This window comes from Silurus meridionalis, chromosome 19 (genome assembly GCF_014805685.1).
Source record: "Silurus meridionalis isolate SWU-2019-XX chromosome 19, ASM1480568v1, whole genome shotgun sequence".
Taxonomy (NCBI): domain Eukaryota; kingdom Metazoa; phylum Chordata; class Actinopteri; order Siluriformes; family Siluridae; genus Silurus; species Silurus meridionalis.
Genome location: NC_060902.1, coordinates 2,423,943 through 2,441,655, shown reverse-complemented (window position 1 = coordinate 2,441,655; position 17,713 = coordinate 2,423,943). Strand labels below are relative to the sequence as shown.

Genomic DNA, 17,713 nt, shown 5'->3' with positions numbered 1-17,713 from the left:
GGTCACATAGTAACTCAGCGCTTAATTGATGCTGTGAAATGTGAAGAATTCACAGCTTATAATCTATCTGCATGTTTAAAACACCTTTAGGCGTTAATGTACCGCATTACTATGTGACTTGAATTGAAAGCTGGATTGTGTTTAAGTAGAAAAAAAGATTCATGAGTCTAATCACGTTTTATGATTTGCACAATGTCTCATTATATATATATATATATATATATATATATATATATATATATATATATATATATATATATATATAGAGAGAGAGAGAGAGAGAGAGAGAGAGAGAGAGAGAGAGAGAGAGAGAGAGAGAGAGAGTGTGTGTGTGTGTGTGTGTGTGTGTGTGTGTACACTAATATTGGTGCAAATACACAAAAGGTAGAGACAAAATTCAAAATTACATGAAAAATGAATGAAAAAAAAGTGGTGTCTGTACCTGAACCCAAGCAGGACAGAAGAAGACCGCAACCGCAGAAGGACGACGGTGAAACAAAGTGTGAGGCACGAGCTAAATCTTCAACTCATGCACATGTAATTAAGTGAAATAAGGAACAGGTGTGTGTGATCAGTGACATATGATTAGGTCATGTGACCTAGAACCTAGTCCTGTGATTCTAGCTATAATTTTGACATTACTGAAGGTTTGGTTGGATTGCTTTAATTATACACTTATAAGGTGGACACTTGACCACACAATTAATATACACTTATTAAACACATTTGTGCTCATGTAGATCACGTGAAGTTCCAATTCATCCCGTAGCGTGTTTAATAGGGTTTAGTGCTCTATAGCAGGAAATCTTCCACTAAAATCCATGTAAAGCATATCTGCATGAAACTGGCTTTGTGCTCAGGAGCATCCAGACGTCCTATACAATTGTGTGCCTTCAACTTTAGGGTAACATTCTGGGAAAGAACCACATATGGCTAGAAAAGGCGGGTGTCCCAATACTTTTGCTCATATAGTGTATGTTTACATTTACACCATTTGGCAGATCCCCTTATCCATAGGGACATTTATTTCATTTAGAAGCTATGGGGTTTAAGGGCCTTGCTCAAGGGCCCCAGCAGTGGCAGCTTGGTGTAGCTGGGATTTAAACTCACAGCCTTTGGATCCACAACCTTCGGAACCACCTTACCAATTGTATATCTCATGTTTCTCATATTCAGAAAGTGAAAGTGTGATACATTTTGCTTCATTGTTTTCTTGAACTCTGTCACTGAAACACACAATTTCCCAGTCGTCTTCTCAGGATGACACATCTGGACCGAAAATACGACACAAGCAACAACATCTGTAAGAAAAAACATAATTTGCATGAAACAAACAAAAGCAAACCAATGATAAAGCCACGTGGGACCCCAGAGTCTGAGATGTTCCTCTTGCTGTGGTGTTCGAGGTCAGGTGTAACAGCGTCCTGTGAGAACAACGTAACCTCCACATGAACCCGCATCAGAGCACAGATTCGATAGCTGCTCAGAGTTGAACAGGGAAACGGTGGTCCTTTGACGGCCGAGTTGAAAGAAGACAACGGTTACAAAACACAGAACTTTTCCAGAAACAAATATGTGAACTGTCAGCGCAACCTTTTTGGTTTTTTTTTTTTGCTTTCATTTTGTAAAGCTCCAGGTTTGGGTGTCTCTTTGGCATTTCCTTTTTTTTTTTCTTGTCCTGCTCTTGTTGCACTTCTGAGCGAGTTCGGAAATGCATATTGATTGTTCGCTAGAACTTCATAAGCAACCTAAAAAAAAAAAACATCGACCTTAAAAAAATAGGAAACAGGTTACTCGCTAATTAGCAAAAACAATGGCATTTTAGCAAGAATGATCCACTCGCTTCAGTTTTATTTATTTATTTGGTTTAATGCCGCTTTCACGACCGATATTATGGGAATTATTTTAATTATGTCCATTCCCAAAAGTCTTTCTTCGTTTGTTGTTTTATTTTTAATTAATACCAAAAGTACAAGTAGACGCTGTAGCACAGTGGTCTTCAGTCATATACGCAAAATCCCCAGAGTAGCTCCAGGCTTTTTATTCCAGCCGAATCCTGAGACGCACCTGATTTCACATGTTTAATCAGTTCACCTTAGTCTCCAATCATCTCCTGAGTGCACCTCCAATTTGGCTGTAATGAAACCCTGCAGCCAGGTGTCTCACTCGCCCATAAGATCGAAAACCTCTGCTCTTAGGTTTCACAAATTATTTTTCAAAAATTCTCGATTTTCAAATTAAGATTTGTGCTCATTCACACACAGACGTATTAGTAAAGTCTGATGTACGAGGTGGTATGAGACCAACTGGTGCTATTCTGATCATGTGTGCTACCAAAATTAGCAATTTCACAACAGACAGCAAGTTAAAACAAAGAACAGACGGGAAATTCTGCATAAAACTGAGCAAATCAGCCACAGAAACGTTTGACATGAAGTACGTTTGACATACGGCGACACTGAAACGTATTGTTCAAAGTGTTTTCAGCGGCACGTGCGCTTTAAGAATGGAAGAACATCACTGGAAGATGACGAAAGATCTGGAAGATCATGAACGCACTCAATCCCCGAAAATGTCGAAACCTTTCGGTAACTCGTGCATGATGATCGTCGGAGAATAATCCACACGATTTTACTACTGCACCTGTGAACTTCCCCCTCTTCCTGAAAATAAAAATGCAGCTCAAAGGTCGCCGCTTTGACACCGTTGCTGAGATCCGGCGCAAAAAGCAGTAGATGCTTGACACGCTTTGTAAAAAAGACTTTCAGGACATGAGGCGGCCTGGGTTACATCCAGCATTCACATTCATCCCAAAGGTGATCGATACAATTTAGAGCTCAATAGCAGGAGATCTTCACCAAAATCCAACCCATGTAAAGGAGATCTTCATGGAGCTGGCTTTGTGCAGGGGATAATCATGTCATGCTGGAACTGGTTTGGGTCTCGTAGTTCAAGTGAAGGGAAAATTTCATGCTACAGCATCCAAAGATGTCTGATACCAGTTGTTGTGCACCAACTTTGTGGTAACAGGTCGAGAAAGAACATTGCTGAAAGGAAAGTCATGTGATGTGACACGTTTTCCTTTAACAATATTCTTTACATTATCCCATATTAAGGATTTATAGTAATTAATAGATGAGAATGTTGTGTATTTTTATAGCCAGAACCAGTTAATACTTGACCTTTTTTATGTGCCCTCACGCCTCCCCGCACCTGCCGATCTCTGAACCTCGCCCTGTGTTCACAGTGGTGTAAGGTGACCGTCCTTCAGCAGCCATGAAAGTCCTTCTCCAGCCTCTTTGAACCTGGTCCTGGTGTACAAGCAGACAGAGAACAATCATAATAGCTCCCTTGTACATGTCAGACCTGCCCTCTAGCCTGGGAATCGAAAGAATCGAAATCCACCCCCTTTTCCTTCTCAGTGTCCGCCCCGGTATCTCAGCATGCAAGCTAATCCTTCGAGAATCTCAAGGCAAATCAGAGGCGTCTATTGTTTTAACGTGTTTACGGCCATTTTCGCTGCCCTCTGAGAGCGGCTTAGGCTGTGCATTGGGAGTATTGACTGATATCCGTTCTAGATATAAGAAATTTTTTTGGTCTTTTTTTTATTTTCAGTGAACGCCCTTTCCTCTGCACAGGGCCGATCTTTGTTACTCAGGGCTCGTTTGATCTATTTGAGAAAGTCAAAGGTAGAACAGAGACACCGGTTCCCAGGCAGAAAAAGCCTGCAGCTTCACACCTGTGTTTTGGAACGGAGAGGGGGCACAGATGTCAAAGATCAAATTTCGAACAAATTGAGTCTTGATTTCGGCAGCGATATTAATGGCTTTGGAGAATCCCAGGCTTGCTGTTTATATTATCCAGAGCAAAACCTGTAGCACTAAGTTATTTCCTCCTAGAACTTTAATTAAAGTATTAATCCCCTGCTTTTGTTGTAAAATTTAATCTTCTCCTACATTTTTACAGAATTTCTTAAGTGTCCGAAGTAAATGCTCAATGAGAAGTACACTATATGAACAAATGTTTGCAGACTACTAGATTGGTATGTGTAAGGTATGTAGTGGTATGTGGCATGTAATAAACCTCATCTTCTGGGAAGATTTCCACTAGATTTTGTGGAGATTTGTGCTCATTCACTCACAAGTGTGTTAGTAAAGTCAGGTAGTGATGTAGGTGAGAAGGTGAGGAGGCCTGGGGGATGCAGTCAGTGTTCACATTCATCCCAAAACAGTTCAATAGGGGTCAGCGCTCTATAGCAGGCCAGGCCACAGGTTTGGGTCTCCTAGCTGATGTGAAGGGAAAATTCATTGCTACAGCATTGAAATGACGTCACATATGGATGAAGAATTCGGGTGTCCCAATATTTTTGGGAAGTTGTATCTCAGTGGCTAAAGCATTGGACTTTTGTGCTTTGGATCAGAGGGACGTTGGACGATGAATTGAAAGGTCACATGTTCAAATCCCAGCACCATCAAGTTGCCACTGTTGGGCTCGTGAGCAAAGCCTTTAACCTTGAATTTCTTGGTGGTAAGTTGCTCTGGAAAAGTTTATCTGCCAAATGCCATAAATGCAAATGACTGGTTGCCACTGCTGGGCCCTTTAACAAGGCCCTTAAATCTCAAATGCTCAGTGTATAACATTTCTTCATTAAGTGTACATTAACACAGCAAATATACCTCCCTATTGTTCTCACTGTCCAATTATTTTGTTATATAACTCATCAGGTTCGATTATTAAATTAGATGTAATCATGCACATCATAAACCACCAGAAATCACCAGGATTCGCAGTCATATTTAAAGACCCGCATGTCGTGTTTGTTAGGGGTTTGTGGGTGCTCTATTTAAACAGCCCTATTAGTCAGTGGAACCCTTCCCGCCTCTATTAATTGTGATAAGGACGTTGTCCTGACCTCTCGCCGGCAAACTGAGGACGGCAGCGCTGTCGTATCACCAGGCTCCTGTCACTGTTATAAATAGCCACAATCAATGGCTCAGCTGGCTTTAGCAGGCTCGCTAATTGCTTTAAGAGAGCTCGGAAAACTTTCCCCGTGTGTGTGTGAGTGTTTGTGAGAAAGCGATGACCTGTTTCACAGGCGTTCCACAACATTACCTGTAACTATAAACAGGTCAAATAATAATAATAATTGCTGTGGGACACAATGACTGAAACACTTGTGGATACTCTGTTTTAGGAAAATAATGAGGCAGATGTTTGTGGACACCAGACTATAGGATTTGTTATTGTTCCAGTGGTTAAGATGGTAAACTTCTGTTTAGAAGGTCATGAATTAAAATCCAAACCCCACCAATCTTTCAGTGTTTAGTCTCTTAACCCTCACATGCTCAGGGGTATAAATAAGCTAATTGTGGACAAAGTACTCAAAGCATGTGGTTGAGTAAAAGTAGAGATACAGTAGGTAAAATGCCACTCCAGTATAAGTGCTTCCTTGAAAAGTTCACTTAAGTAAAAGTACAAACGTTTTTGCCTGCAAATGTACTTTAGTATCCAAAGTACTATAATTTATTAGAACTATAATGTTCCTATTATCATTTTTATTACAAAACTCTTCACTTGATCACCTCAGTTTATGTGAAAAGACTCGAATGTGACTCTCAGCACACTGATTTATTAATAGAATAATATTAATGACTCAAACACTGATTTTATTTACAATTATCTTTCAATGGTTAAAAAAAAAATGTTGTAAATAATCCCACGGCTGTTGTGGCAAGTTAAAGGCAGGAGTTTCTTCCATCATTTATTCCTCTCTAAATGTTCTGCTTGATGTTGAACTGATGCTGAACTGTATGCTCGTGCTAAGTAGATACCACCAAGCGCCGATGGCGGTTCCAGCTTGAATGAGGCCCTGAGTGAACCACACCATGACCCAACATCTCTCCCATTGATTAGTTTCAGCTTTGAAAAGCTCGTCTCTGCTTCAGCTACCGTCACTGGAGGAGTAACACATATTCTCAGAGCAGTCCACAAATATGGATACATTTCTGAGCTCCATTTCATGTAGAAAAATCACCATAAATGCATTTATTGCACAATTAAATTCATGTCATTGTGCACAATTGATTGAACCAAGAACCATGAAACTCATTGGCTAATTGTAGCCACACGATACATAGAACATCTATATCCATATGTTATATGTCTTTTAAATGAACTTTTTAGGCTGGAGATTCTCCCTTACTGAACAATCACAGAAAACCTTTATGACATCACCTCAATTAAAGGTAACCAAATCAATAAGTGCTATTTTAACTACAATCCAACTAAATTATTTAGGGTGTAATTGTTTTGCTACAAACATTATAATAAACTACATACTATAAATTATGTTTTGCAGCTAAAAGAAATGTTGTTGCTCTATGCATCAAAGCACAATGTATCTAAAAATAGCAGCTAAGTGCTACAGTTTTTAGCCTATTTCACTAAATGCATTCGCTTATTCTATCCGTATAACAAGATGAGTAATAAAGCTGCATGTGACATTTTTGTCATCCAAGCGGCAATCGAAACAAGTTTAAAACGGAGCGCTCGACCCTGATTGGTGGTTTGCTTGAAGTTTTTATCCACTTATAAAAAAAAAGGAACGACTGATTTTGGAAGAGTAAAAAGTTAGATAAAAATGTAGTGAAGTTAAAATAAAAGTCTCCCAAATAAATTTTTTAAGTACAGATACCCGAAAAAACTTCTTAAACACAGTAACGAATTACATTTACTTCATTACTGTCCACCACTGGTGAGAACATCTCCGATATCTCAGTAAAGAGGACCTGAAAATCATACTTGACTTATATTTGACCTTACTGCAAAACTGACTCCATTACAAATCCCCAATTCCAGTATGATTTAAGTATCAGATGTAAACAGTACTTGATTACTTGACTGGTATTGAACGTAGGATCAAAAATGCACTAATCCTAAAGCCAAAAAAGCCAAAACAGTTGTTTTGTGAGGTTTTATTTCCTAAAATACAAATCAAATTGTACACATCAACACTACATTAACCATCAACACAACATCCTCTTCAACACGCCAGAATGAAACAAAGATTTTGGTCAAAAAAGCTAAAGCAGTAAAGCGATCTTTCAAAAAGAAATCTTCAATTTCCTGAAGGTGAACGATGTATATTCACCCTTGATGAGCAGCCATGGCGACTGTGACAAGGAAAAACTCCCTTAGATGTTATGAGGAAGAAATCTTGAGAGGAACCAGACTCAAAAGGGGAACCCATCCTCATTTGGGTGACATCAAGAGTGTGATTATAGTCTCTAAACAATACAGAACACTGGAGAGTGTGATTATGAGTAATGATATTTCTACAATCTTTAAGTCATTGTGGTTATAAAACTAGGAGCTACTGAGCAACTCATAAAATAACTCATTTGCGATCATCAGATCCAACACCAGCTTCTCCATGCCAGAGCCTTTAAACACTCAAGGAGGTCCAAACTCCACATGAAGTGGAATCCAATTGGCGCTGGTACGTCTCTAGATGGTTCAGGATGTTTGGAGGCATCTACTTCTTTAAAGGTGAATAATCTTCATGAGGTGACTGACGTGAGCTGGAGCTGGAGCAACCTGAACACTGTCAGGAAGACTATTCCAGTATAGTAATAGTGTTAGATAAAGTATAACATTATATTCAGAGCTGATTGTGATTTTGTTTTAGTCTCATTTTTATTATTAACTTCAACCAAAACTGGTTCTCAAATTTTTTGAATTCATTCAAACTCTTTTAGACAAAAAATTTGGCCAGCAGTCAAGAAGAGGACGGGATTTCCGCTAGCTGAGGAACATGTATACTGTTGCTCGACAGTGTGAGAAAGAAACTAGGATGATTAGGTAAAGTAAAATGTACGCATAAATAAAAATAATTCTCATATAATGTACAAATCACCAAACCGAGCAACGAAGAGAAGTGAAGCAGGGAACTGCGTCGAAACAGGAAGGAGACGAGTTAATTACAGTCGAGTAAGTCATGTGATTACAGGGGATCGTATGGGCACGACGCCCGCTTCCAAAATTACACCGCCTCACATACAGGCCACTTTACCACATTAGCGCCTTCTCCCACTCCGCAACGATTACAGTTATTCGTTCCAGCTGATATTTTAATTCTTTCATGAGGAGGAGGATAAACAAAGATGCAACATTGCTGGAGGAAACGCTCACAGATCAGATTCTGGGAGACGAAGCGAAATTTCAGGCCAGCTGGATCTCACATTTGCGTGGTGAACAAAGCCAGCGTTACCTAACCGAAATTGATTACACAGAGCTCGACGTGCACTTCTTCGTTTCTCACCTTTCAGCCCAGACGCAAAAATAGAAACCTCTCCTCGCCTCCATGCACTTTTTTTTTGAGGAGAAGAAGTAGCAGATGAAGAAGATGATGAAGGCCTGCAGGGATTTTGGCTTGCATCACTTGCACTGCAGCACGTTCCGGTGGAGGTTCGAGACGTCCGTCTGCCACGGCTTTCCCCGGGACAAACTTACAAGCCAGGGGGAAAGTTCTTTCAAAGCACGGAGACGTCATATTTATCTTAGAGAGTTATAGGCGTAACAGGAGGGAAGTTTATTATTTGGCGCAGCAGAGAGTGCCAAAGAGCAGAGAGATGTAAGAAAACGGCGTAATAAAAATGATGTATGGGACGTCGTTGGGAGAGCGGCGCGATACATCACTTTCAAGACGCGTTCCTCAAAGCCCTGCTTTAATGAACTACACACTGGAGTCAGATTCTGCCGTAATGGATTTGGGGGATGAGATAAACTCAGGGTTGTCTTGACAAATATGAAGAAGTGGAGCTCGTTACGGCACTTAAGATTGAACTCTGAATGTGAAAAAAAGCATCTGGTGCATTTGATTGGTTTTTTGATAGCACTTAAAAATAGATATAAATAAAATAAATAAATATATATAATAAAATAGTTTTTGTGTTATTATATTTAAATATTATATATGTAATAATACTAAGTAATAATAATGATTTTAAATATTATAATATTAGAATAATAGAATTATTATTATAAATTATAGCTATTAATATATATTTAAGTACATATTTATGGTATAAGTACAATAAATATAGCGGCACTACTACTACAATTAATAATAATAATAATAATAATAATAATAATAATAATAATAATAATAATAATAATAATAATAATAATAATAATAATAAAACTAATAATAATAATAATCCATATTTTAAAAAAATACTTAAAAAAATAGTACTACTACATATAATATTGACATTAATAATAATAATAATAATAATAATAATAATAATAATAATAATAATAATAGTGAAGATTTGTAAGTAAAATTTTATTACAGCAAGTTAATTATTTCAGCGTATTACAGCGTTTATTATAAGTTTTGTTAAAAACAAAAGACAAAATGTTTATCTGATAAACTAATAAACTCCTTACTGTAATCACATATTTGTTTTTACTTTATTCTTATTTATATGAAAAACTGAGAAAATATTCACTATATGGACAAAAGTTTGTGGACATATAATGTCGTTGTACATCCCATTCCACATTTAGTTCCCATTTGCTGTTATAATAACTTCTACTCTTCTGGGAAGATGTTCCACTAGATTTTGGAGTGTTCTAGTTTACATTTGTGCTCTTCCAGAGGTTCAGTATGTTTGATTTCAGAGCTCTTTAGCAGGGGATCTTCCACTCCAGCCCATATGAAGCATATCTTCATTGTGCTGCACAGGGGCCTATCATGCTGGAACAGGTTTGGGTCTTCTAGTTTAAGTGCAGAGAACATTTCAGACATACACTTGTGTGCTTCCAAAGTTGTGGTAACAGTTTGAGAAAGAACCGGATATGGCTGGAAAAGTCCGGTGTCCCAATACGTTTGTCCATACAGTGTATGTCCATATATGATGTTATTAGTAATTACAGTAGCCTTCAAACACTGTCTATGGCGTCCTGAAATAGTAGATAAAGAACATAAAAATAGATAAATGAGTTTCGTGGAAAGACTTTTTTTATACCGTGACACATTGTTTCTGAAGTGCTCTTAAAAAAGGCCAAGCATCAATCAGACTCCTAAGTGGCAATCTTTCACCGGTTTTCAGATTCATCAGCCCACTCGCCCTGTCTGGAATTGAATGAGCGCGTGGGGAACCTGCCCTAATTGCTCAGAATTAGCATGGAACTGGAGTTTATACACAGTGGGGATATCGGCAAGGACGTCCCACATGGTGTCACTCTCTCCCCACGGGTGCTTTTCATTCTTTCTTTTTTTTTTTTTAACATGACAGTTTCTCTTAACTCTCAAAAAATGCAAAAAAAAATCCAGATGACGAGATGATGAGATGACGGCTCTCCATAGCGGTTGCACACTATGACATTTAAATGGCAGACACGGTGACAGAGGTTGCCGGTTTTGCTGACAGAGACATCACATGACTCCCCACCGACCCCTTTTCTGTAACCAATCACATGTCAATTAGATTGGACACTGAAGTGTCTGGCTTTTTTTTTCCTTTTCTATCAGCTTTCGGAGTCAGAATTAAATTGCTGAACGGGAAAAAAGTCACCTCAACGGACAGAGAATCTGCCTTTTGCTTGTTTTTGTTGTCAGGTTAGAGAACGTCGTCCTTTGACTTGATTTAGTCCTTTGACTTTGACCCCCAAAGGGGGTCAACATGGTGTCCCACAGGAATCTTTATGGTGTCCCACACAGGTCAGCATGGTGTCCTACAGTGGTCAGCATGGTGTCCCTCTGGAGGATTTATGGTGTCCCACATCTGTCAGCCTTGTGCCCCACAATGGTCAGCATGGTGTCCTACAGCAGTCAGCATGGTGTCTCACTGTGTGGCATTATGGTGTCCTACAGAAGTCAGCATGGTGTCCCAAAAGGGGTCAACATGGCACCCCACAGGGTCATGATAACTTAACCCTAGAATATATATTTTTATATAACTCGAGATGTGTTATAAGACGAGGTGAGGAGATGACAAGATAAGTCCTACAGGGGTCAGCATTGCACTGATGGCATCCTATTTTATGCCTTTATGACCTTGTGTAGGACATCATAATGACCCATTGTGAGATGATGAACTTTTCATTGTGGTCATCATTGTGTCCCACAAGAGTTTAGCATGGCAACTCACAGGGAGGTGCATTATAGTGTCCCAAAGGGGATCGGTATGGAGTCCCACTGGGTCACCACAGGGGATCATATTTCTTTTTTCTATCGAATACAGTTTCTCTAAACTTTAATAAATGCAAAAAAAATACAGATAAAAAGATGCCACGGCGGTCAGCATGGTGTTCCACATGGGGTCCGAATAGTGTGCCACCGGTGTCATATATATATATATATATATATATATATATATATATATATATATATATATATATATATATATATATATATAATGTGATTTTTTTTCCATTTTTTATAACAAGAGAAATCTATTACCAACAAAGGCTAAATAAATAAGTACACAGGTTGGATCTATTGTATTCCCTGCTAATGTACCTGTTTTTGTCTTCGCATTACACATGGCTAATTTCAATTTGGCCCCGAGTGATTCGCCATTCAGGGAGTGTAATGGCATTGTTTTATCTTTCATCAGACATAATGACAGTTTAATTGCATGGATAAACAGGCAGAGCCGTATGAAACGCAGCACGGCACCAGGAGCTCTATAAATACTTCGCTCTCCTTCAGTTCCCCCACTGGTCCCTGACTGACTGATTGCATTGCCGTCTTGTTTGACTAAAGAAAAATGTAATTAAGTAAAGAGAGGGGCAACACTAGCACTGCTTAAACTGTTTATTTATCAGGAGACATCGTAAACGGCACATGGTGCAAAGTGGGAAGCTTCTTCATCTATCTTGTTCTCCAGCTCCTCTTCTCGCCATTTAACCTTTACCCAGCCACGCCCAGGCTTCCTGCGAGGCCCAGTTTCATGCAGGAATGTGTCTATTTAGCAGTGGAAGCCATTTATAATGCACTTGTTAATCTGTGCAATTCAGCTTGAAAATCAGGCAGCAGAGGTGTTACATAAAAGATTAGATTGCTGTTTGGAAGAAGAGTAGTAATAAGAGCCATACACACGCTGTAATGAGCTGTAATGTGAATATTACTGATGTGCATCTGTGGGATTTTACTCTCCCACAATTCAGACTTTTTAGTGGTCTTTTGTAGTAGCATCATGTGGGTAGAAATAACCCCTGGTCATGTGTGTGGTACAAAAGTATCAGACTTTCGAAATGATTTTGGATGATCTATGTTTGATGATGCAGACAAGTGTGGAAACAATTTCATGTTTCATGTTCCACAAAGAGAACTTAATATGCATTGAAGTAAATCAATAAGCTATCAAACCTGTGTGTGTGTGTGTGTGTGTGTGTGTGTGTGTGTGTGTGTGTGTGTGTGTGTGTGTCTATATATATATATATATATATATATATATATATTCTGTATATACGCATTTGACCATTGTTATAAACAAATATAAATAAATATAGAAATATAAAAGTTGGGAAATTAAAACCTTCAACGCAACACACATTTATATATCGTGGTGATGAAGAAAATATAATTAAAAAAATAAAGCAAGTGGAGGAATCACAGGGTTAAAACTAATAACAACAATAAATAAATAAATAAATAAATAAATAAATAAATAAATAAATAAATATAAGGTTCCCTTTTGAGTCTGGTTCCTTTCAAGGCTTCTTCCTCAAGAAGTGAGGTTTCCTTGCCACTGCATTGCTTATTAAAGTTATTGGACTAACTTATGAATGTTACCATGTATAAATGTATAAAATGTGTAATTATAGTCTATTTAATTCTGTGAAACTACTTCGGGACATTGTTCAATACAAATAACAACTACAACAATAATAACAATAATAATAATAATAATAATATTATTATTATTATTATTATTATTATTATTATTATTATTATTATTATTATTATAAGGCAGTTCTGCACTGTATGTGCAAATGTTCACAAAATGGTAAACTGCACTGAAAAACATTAAATCTATGTAACATTAATCGTCCATCACCCCTCGACCCCACTGCTACAGCCAGTCCTGTCAACTGATCCCCAATGATTATTTCTGTAGTTTACAGTTTTACCTCTTCTGTGCGCTGCAGTTGCACTTTTTTAATAACCTCTGCCCCATGCAAACCCCATACAGTCCTTTTGATTTCTATAGTTTGTGTTCACTAATAGGATTGTGGGTAATGGGGGCATCCATTTGCACCACGCTTTTTGCGGGCAAAGTCCGCCTCCAGCTGTGCGAGAAGAAATGCTACGTGCTGAGATTGAAGTGTGCTATCGCTCTATAGAAGCACTAGGATGGAGATCAATAGTGCAAGAGAAAGCTCTCGCTCCGATCCATACTCTACCTCCGAAGAAAAACAAAAATTCAAGGTCGCAGGGGAAACAAGTGCACAAAATAGTATGACTTCTTTTACTTACAGGGACAAAACAGAGGTAATGTGTTGTGTTGTGATGATGTAATGATGATCAGCGTAGATGTTAACAGGTGTAGTGGTGGCTTCAAGGACACTTTGTTCTCCACAACATAAACTTATTTGGTTTGTCTCTGTCACGGCCATTCTGGACAATCTTGCTTCTCCAGACCACCAAAGGACACCATTGTGCACCTTTCTCTACCCATCCCGAGGCATCCTGAGGTTTCTCCAGCCCCAGTCACGTCCCACCTTATGAAGATTGTGGACCTTTAAAGAAGTAGATGCCTTCAAACATCCTGAACCATCTAGAGACGTACCAGTGCCAATTGAAATGTACGTTTATTATTAGTGAACCCAAACTCAATATGGAGCATGAAGACAAAATTGTCTGTAAATGTTTGAAAGTAATGACGGTGTTTTAAATGACGTAAATCATCAGGACACCAAACTGAACTTTTGCTATGTTTCCACACGGACGGTTTTAATCGCCGGATTTGTGCATTATTTTGGTGCTGATTTAAGACTTGGCGCATCAGTAAAACAAATGTTTATTGAATTAAAATTATTTTTTGGTGGAGTTTATACATTTTGTTTTATATTGGAGTAAAGAAAGGACGTCACGAACGAATGTTTGTTGTGTTGAAAGTTTTAACTTCGCCTCTTTTATATTTATTTATTTATATTTTCAATAAAAATGGTCAAACACGAATGCGTGCTGCCTGAACCGTGCATTAATAAAAAAAGTGGCATTAAAATGACATTGCGCTAATGGGTTATTAACCTGTTAATTTTGACAGCCCTAATTTAAATATAATTATACTGTGCTGTATATATAAATGTTGTGCCACTCTCATATAGAAGCATATTAATGAATAATGGTTTTCTACGCACCCAGCATTATAGAGTCGAGATGTTATAACATGACCGAGTGTGTGACAACCTCCTTTATAATTTCATATATGTACAGTATTTATAAAGGAAAATCAGATTGGCATATTGTTACAGGAGAATAATAATCCACGAGGTGATGATATACTAGCTTTTCTAGTTTACTAGCTTGTTTTTTCCAACTATCTGTACTTTATCAAAGAATTTTCATTTTAAGGAAACTTCTACTCCACTCCAAATAACAAAAGAGAGAAAAAAGAGAGAGAAATACGTGCCATTCCTTCCCCAGTCTCAAGTAACAAGCCGGCAGTGGATGCAAAAGCAAATATAAATAAATTTTCTAATAAATTGCAAACATAACACTGCTAGCACAAACAAATCCAGCAATGCCCTAATCAGGGGTAACGAGGCGCACGTAGAAGTAATTAGAGATGTGGTGATCATGTGATGGTGCAGTGGCTGATGGGAATTGTAGTTCAGCACCAGAATCCTGACACCCACTTTTATATATATATATATATATATATATATATATATATATATATATATATATATATATGTAATAAGGACATAAGGAAACATAAGGACATAAGGAAAAACTGAAAATCAGACCTACATTACGTTATAATAAAGCAGATGGAAGAAAGAGACGTGTGTATGTGTAACCTGTGCAGTTTGCAATTTAACATTATAGAAAGGCATGTGCAAAATCCTGAAGAGGAAAACTGGGTCCATTTTGGTATTCCCATCGTAAAGGGGTGAATGTGTGTGCAAAATATGCAGAGGTAGTCTGTAGTAAATGTCAATATTTGCATTGACACTGCCAGAACATACACATCTTCCAGCTTGTGAGATGCATTACTCCCGCCAGCAGGTTGACAGAGTTCAGTTGTCTCTGTGTAAGAAAGCGTATTTTTATTTCTGTTTTTTGGTGTCACAAAGCCGATTTTTGCTTTTAACACTTTGCGAACCGGCGCTTGTCTACTCGCCCGCTATCACGTACGTACACATGTACAGTTTATAATTATGGTAGTGAACGACTGTTTGTACCATGAATTTGTTGGTAAGTTGTTACCGTTTTTGTTATTGATTTACGCATATCTCCTAATGATGTAAGAGCTATAAATACGATCAAATCAGCAATAAAATATATTAAAACAAATCAAAATAATTGAAATATTCTATACAATATTTTGAATTAAGTAATACAAAATTATAAAAATGAATAATTCGCGCTAGTCCAGTGCGCATCACGTAGACTTGTTACGGCTCGCAGCGGCTTTTCTCCGTTTTGAAATTTTTTCTGACTACGAACAAATTTTACTTTGAGGACAGGTTTGTTCGTATCCGCGAAAGTTCGTAAAGTGAATGTTCGTAAAACGTGGGGAAAATGTCTGTTTATATATAGTATTAGTCAAAAATTTGAGAGTGAAGGAAAAGCAGCCAACACACACTCACCATCTCTGGGAATTCCTCAAGATTGTTGGAAAACCCTTCCAGGTGACTATCTCATGACTCGTGGCCACTTTGGAGAAACTATGATAAAAATATGAAACATATTCTGGATTATTGAACAGGTTTTTGTTTACTACATAATTCCATACATTTTTTTTAGAGGTTTGATGTCTTCAGTAGGGATGTCCATTGTTGAAAATAATACAAAATAAATGGAAACGTGTCCAAGCTTTTGTATACAGTATACATATATAATTAGAATGCAGGCTGGAACCTCATAATTTGTGTATTTCCTAATCATTTACTAAAAGAAATCTCAAACCTGTTATAAACATCATTTATTACATTTACTTAATACAAATATTTAGGGTCCCTGGTGGTCCCGGGTTCGATCCCCGGTCAGGGAACCAACCCCAGCCACTCTTAGTGCCGGTCCCAAGCCGGTTGCGTTTGGAAGGGCATCCAGCGTAAAAACATGTGCCAAATCAAACATGCGGATGATCCGCTGTGGCGCCCCCTAATGGAAGAAGCTGAAAGAAAGAAAGACTTCCAAAATATATTTATTTTCTTACAATTAAAAATGTGCACGTTTGCTATTCGAAGCAGTTTGGAATGCTTGTTGTCCTGCACCACACCTAAGCATCAACTTTTTTGTCAGATCGAAGCTGTTCAAGTGCGTCTTTATGCTTCGCAATTCATCACGCCACATCTCTCAGCTGTCACATAATCATATGATCAAAGACGAGCGAATCGGTTCAACTGGAAGTCATGCATGTAAATGAAATGGTGTGCACTGCAGCAGGGGCTGCTCTTTTTCCCCCCTCCAACTTTCCTTATTTCATCATTCTATTGCAGCTTAATCTTTATCTCCTCTCCCCCAGAACTCGGCAGCAAGTCTTCTGGCTTTTTCATGCTTTTTTTTTTAACTCAACTCTAGGCTAACTCTGTCTTTTTGTTTCCAAAGCATTCTGTCCGAGGTCATGTGGGTTTATTTTTGTCTTCGTGGGTAGTCTCAGATGCGTCCATGTCAATATTATGGATTGTTATTTTTTTTTGTTGTTGTTTGTTGTTGTTCAGAAAATGGAAAGAAGTCTTTCGGTTCTTGTTGAATGTGTCGGGTCGTATGCTGTTGCTGATTTTTCAGCGTGTTGCCGCTTTGGTCTTTTGATTTCGTCCTGATTTTTTTTTTCTGACGCATCCCGGATTTGTGCCGTCGATGTTCCGATGTTCCTCACGCTGAGAGAAAACAGGAACGCTCTCCAGACGCACATGCAACATCCGCAGTGAACTTTTGAACTCGTTTGTTGGTGTTTTTGTGCATCGACAAATGAGACATCAGTACAATTATTTTGTCAGGTTTATTTTATTTTATTTGTGTGGCTGGATAAGAGGGACAGATTTAAAAGCAGCTCAACTCTTACACGTTTACATCATCCACATCCAATCAAGCACCCTAAAGTACAGTCGAAAATTTAACTCATTAATGGCTTAATGGCTCTTTAATAGCAGACATTCACCACAAATTTTGCTGTTTAATTTTTTCCCTAATTTTACAGAAAATGTATTGAAAATATGTCAAAGGAAGTAGATTTTTTTCTCTTTTAAACATCTCGTTTAAAATGTTATTCCTAACGTTCCTGAACATTCAGAAATGAGAACCAGATTTTCCCGAGCTGTATGTTGAGTTATTTTCAGAGGACAGTAAATCTGTTCTCCTCTACAAGCTTCACATTGACAACTCTAAAATATATCCAAGTTTTATTTCTATAGTACTGTCCCTTAAGAAGAAATACTAAAATGGTTGCTGAAATGGATTTTGGATCAAACTTCATGTGGAGTTTCGACACTGGACCTCTTTGAGTGTTTAAAGGATCTGGCATGGAGA

The 17,713-nt window shown here is 38.0% G+C and overlaps 1 long non-coding RNA gene across 1 annotated transcript; it reads right to left on the bottom strand.

The window, feature by feature from the left end:
• Positions 1-1,507: 1,507 nt before the first annotated feature.
• On the bottom strand, positions 1,508-8,474 carry LOC124402490. Its single transcript, XR_006928739.1, has 3 exons — positions 8,321-8,474; positions 3,183-3,311; positions 1,508-1,748 (listed from the first exon to the last, which is right to left on the bottom strand). It is a non-coding gene; the product is annotated as an uncharacterized LOC124402490 (long non-coding RNA).
• Positions 8,475-17,713: the final 9,239 nt, after the last annotated feature.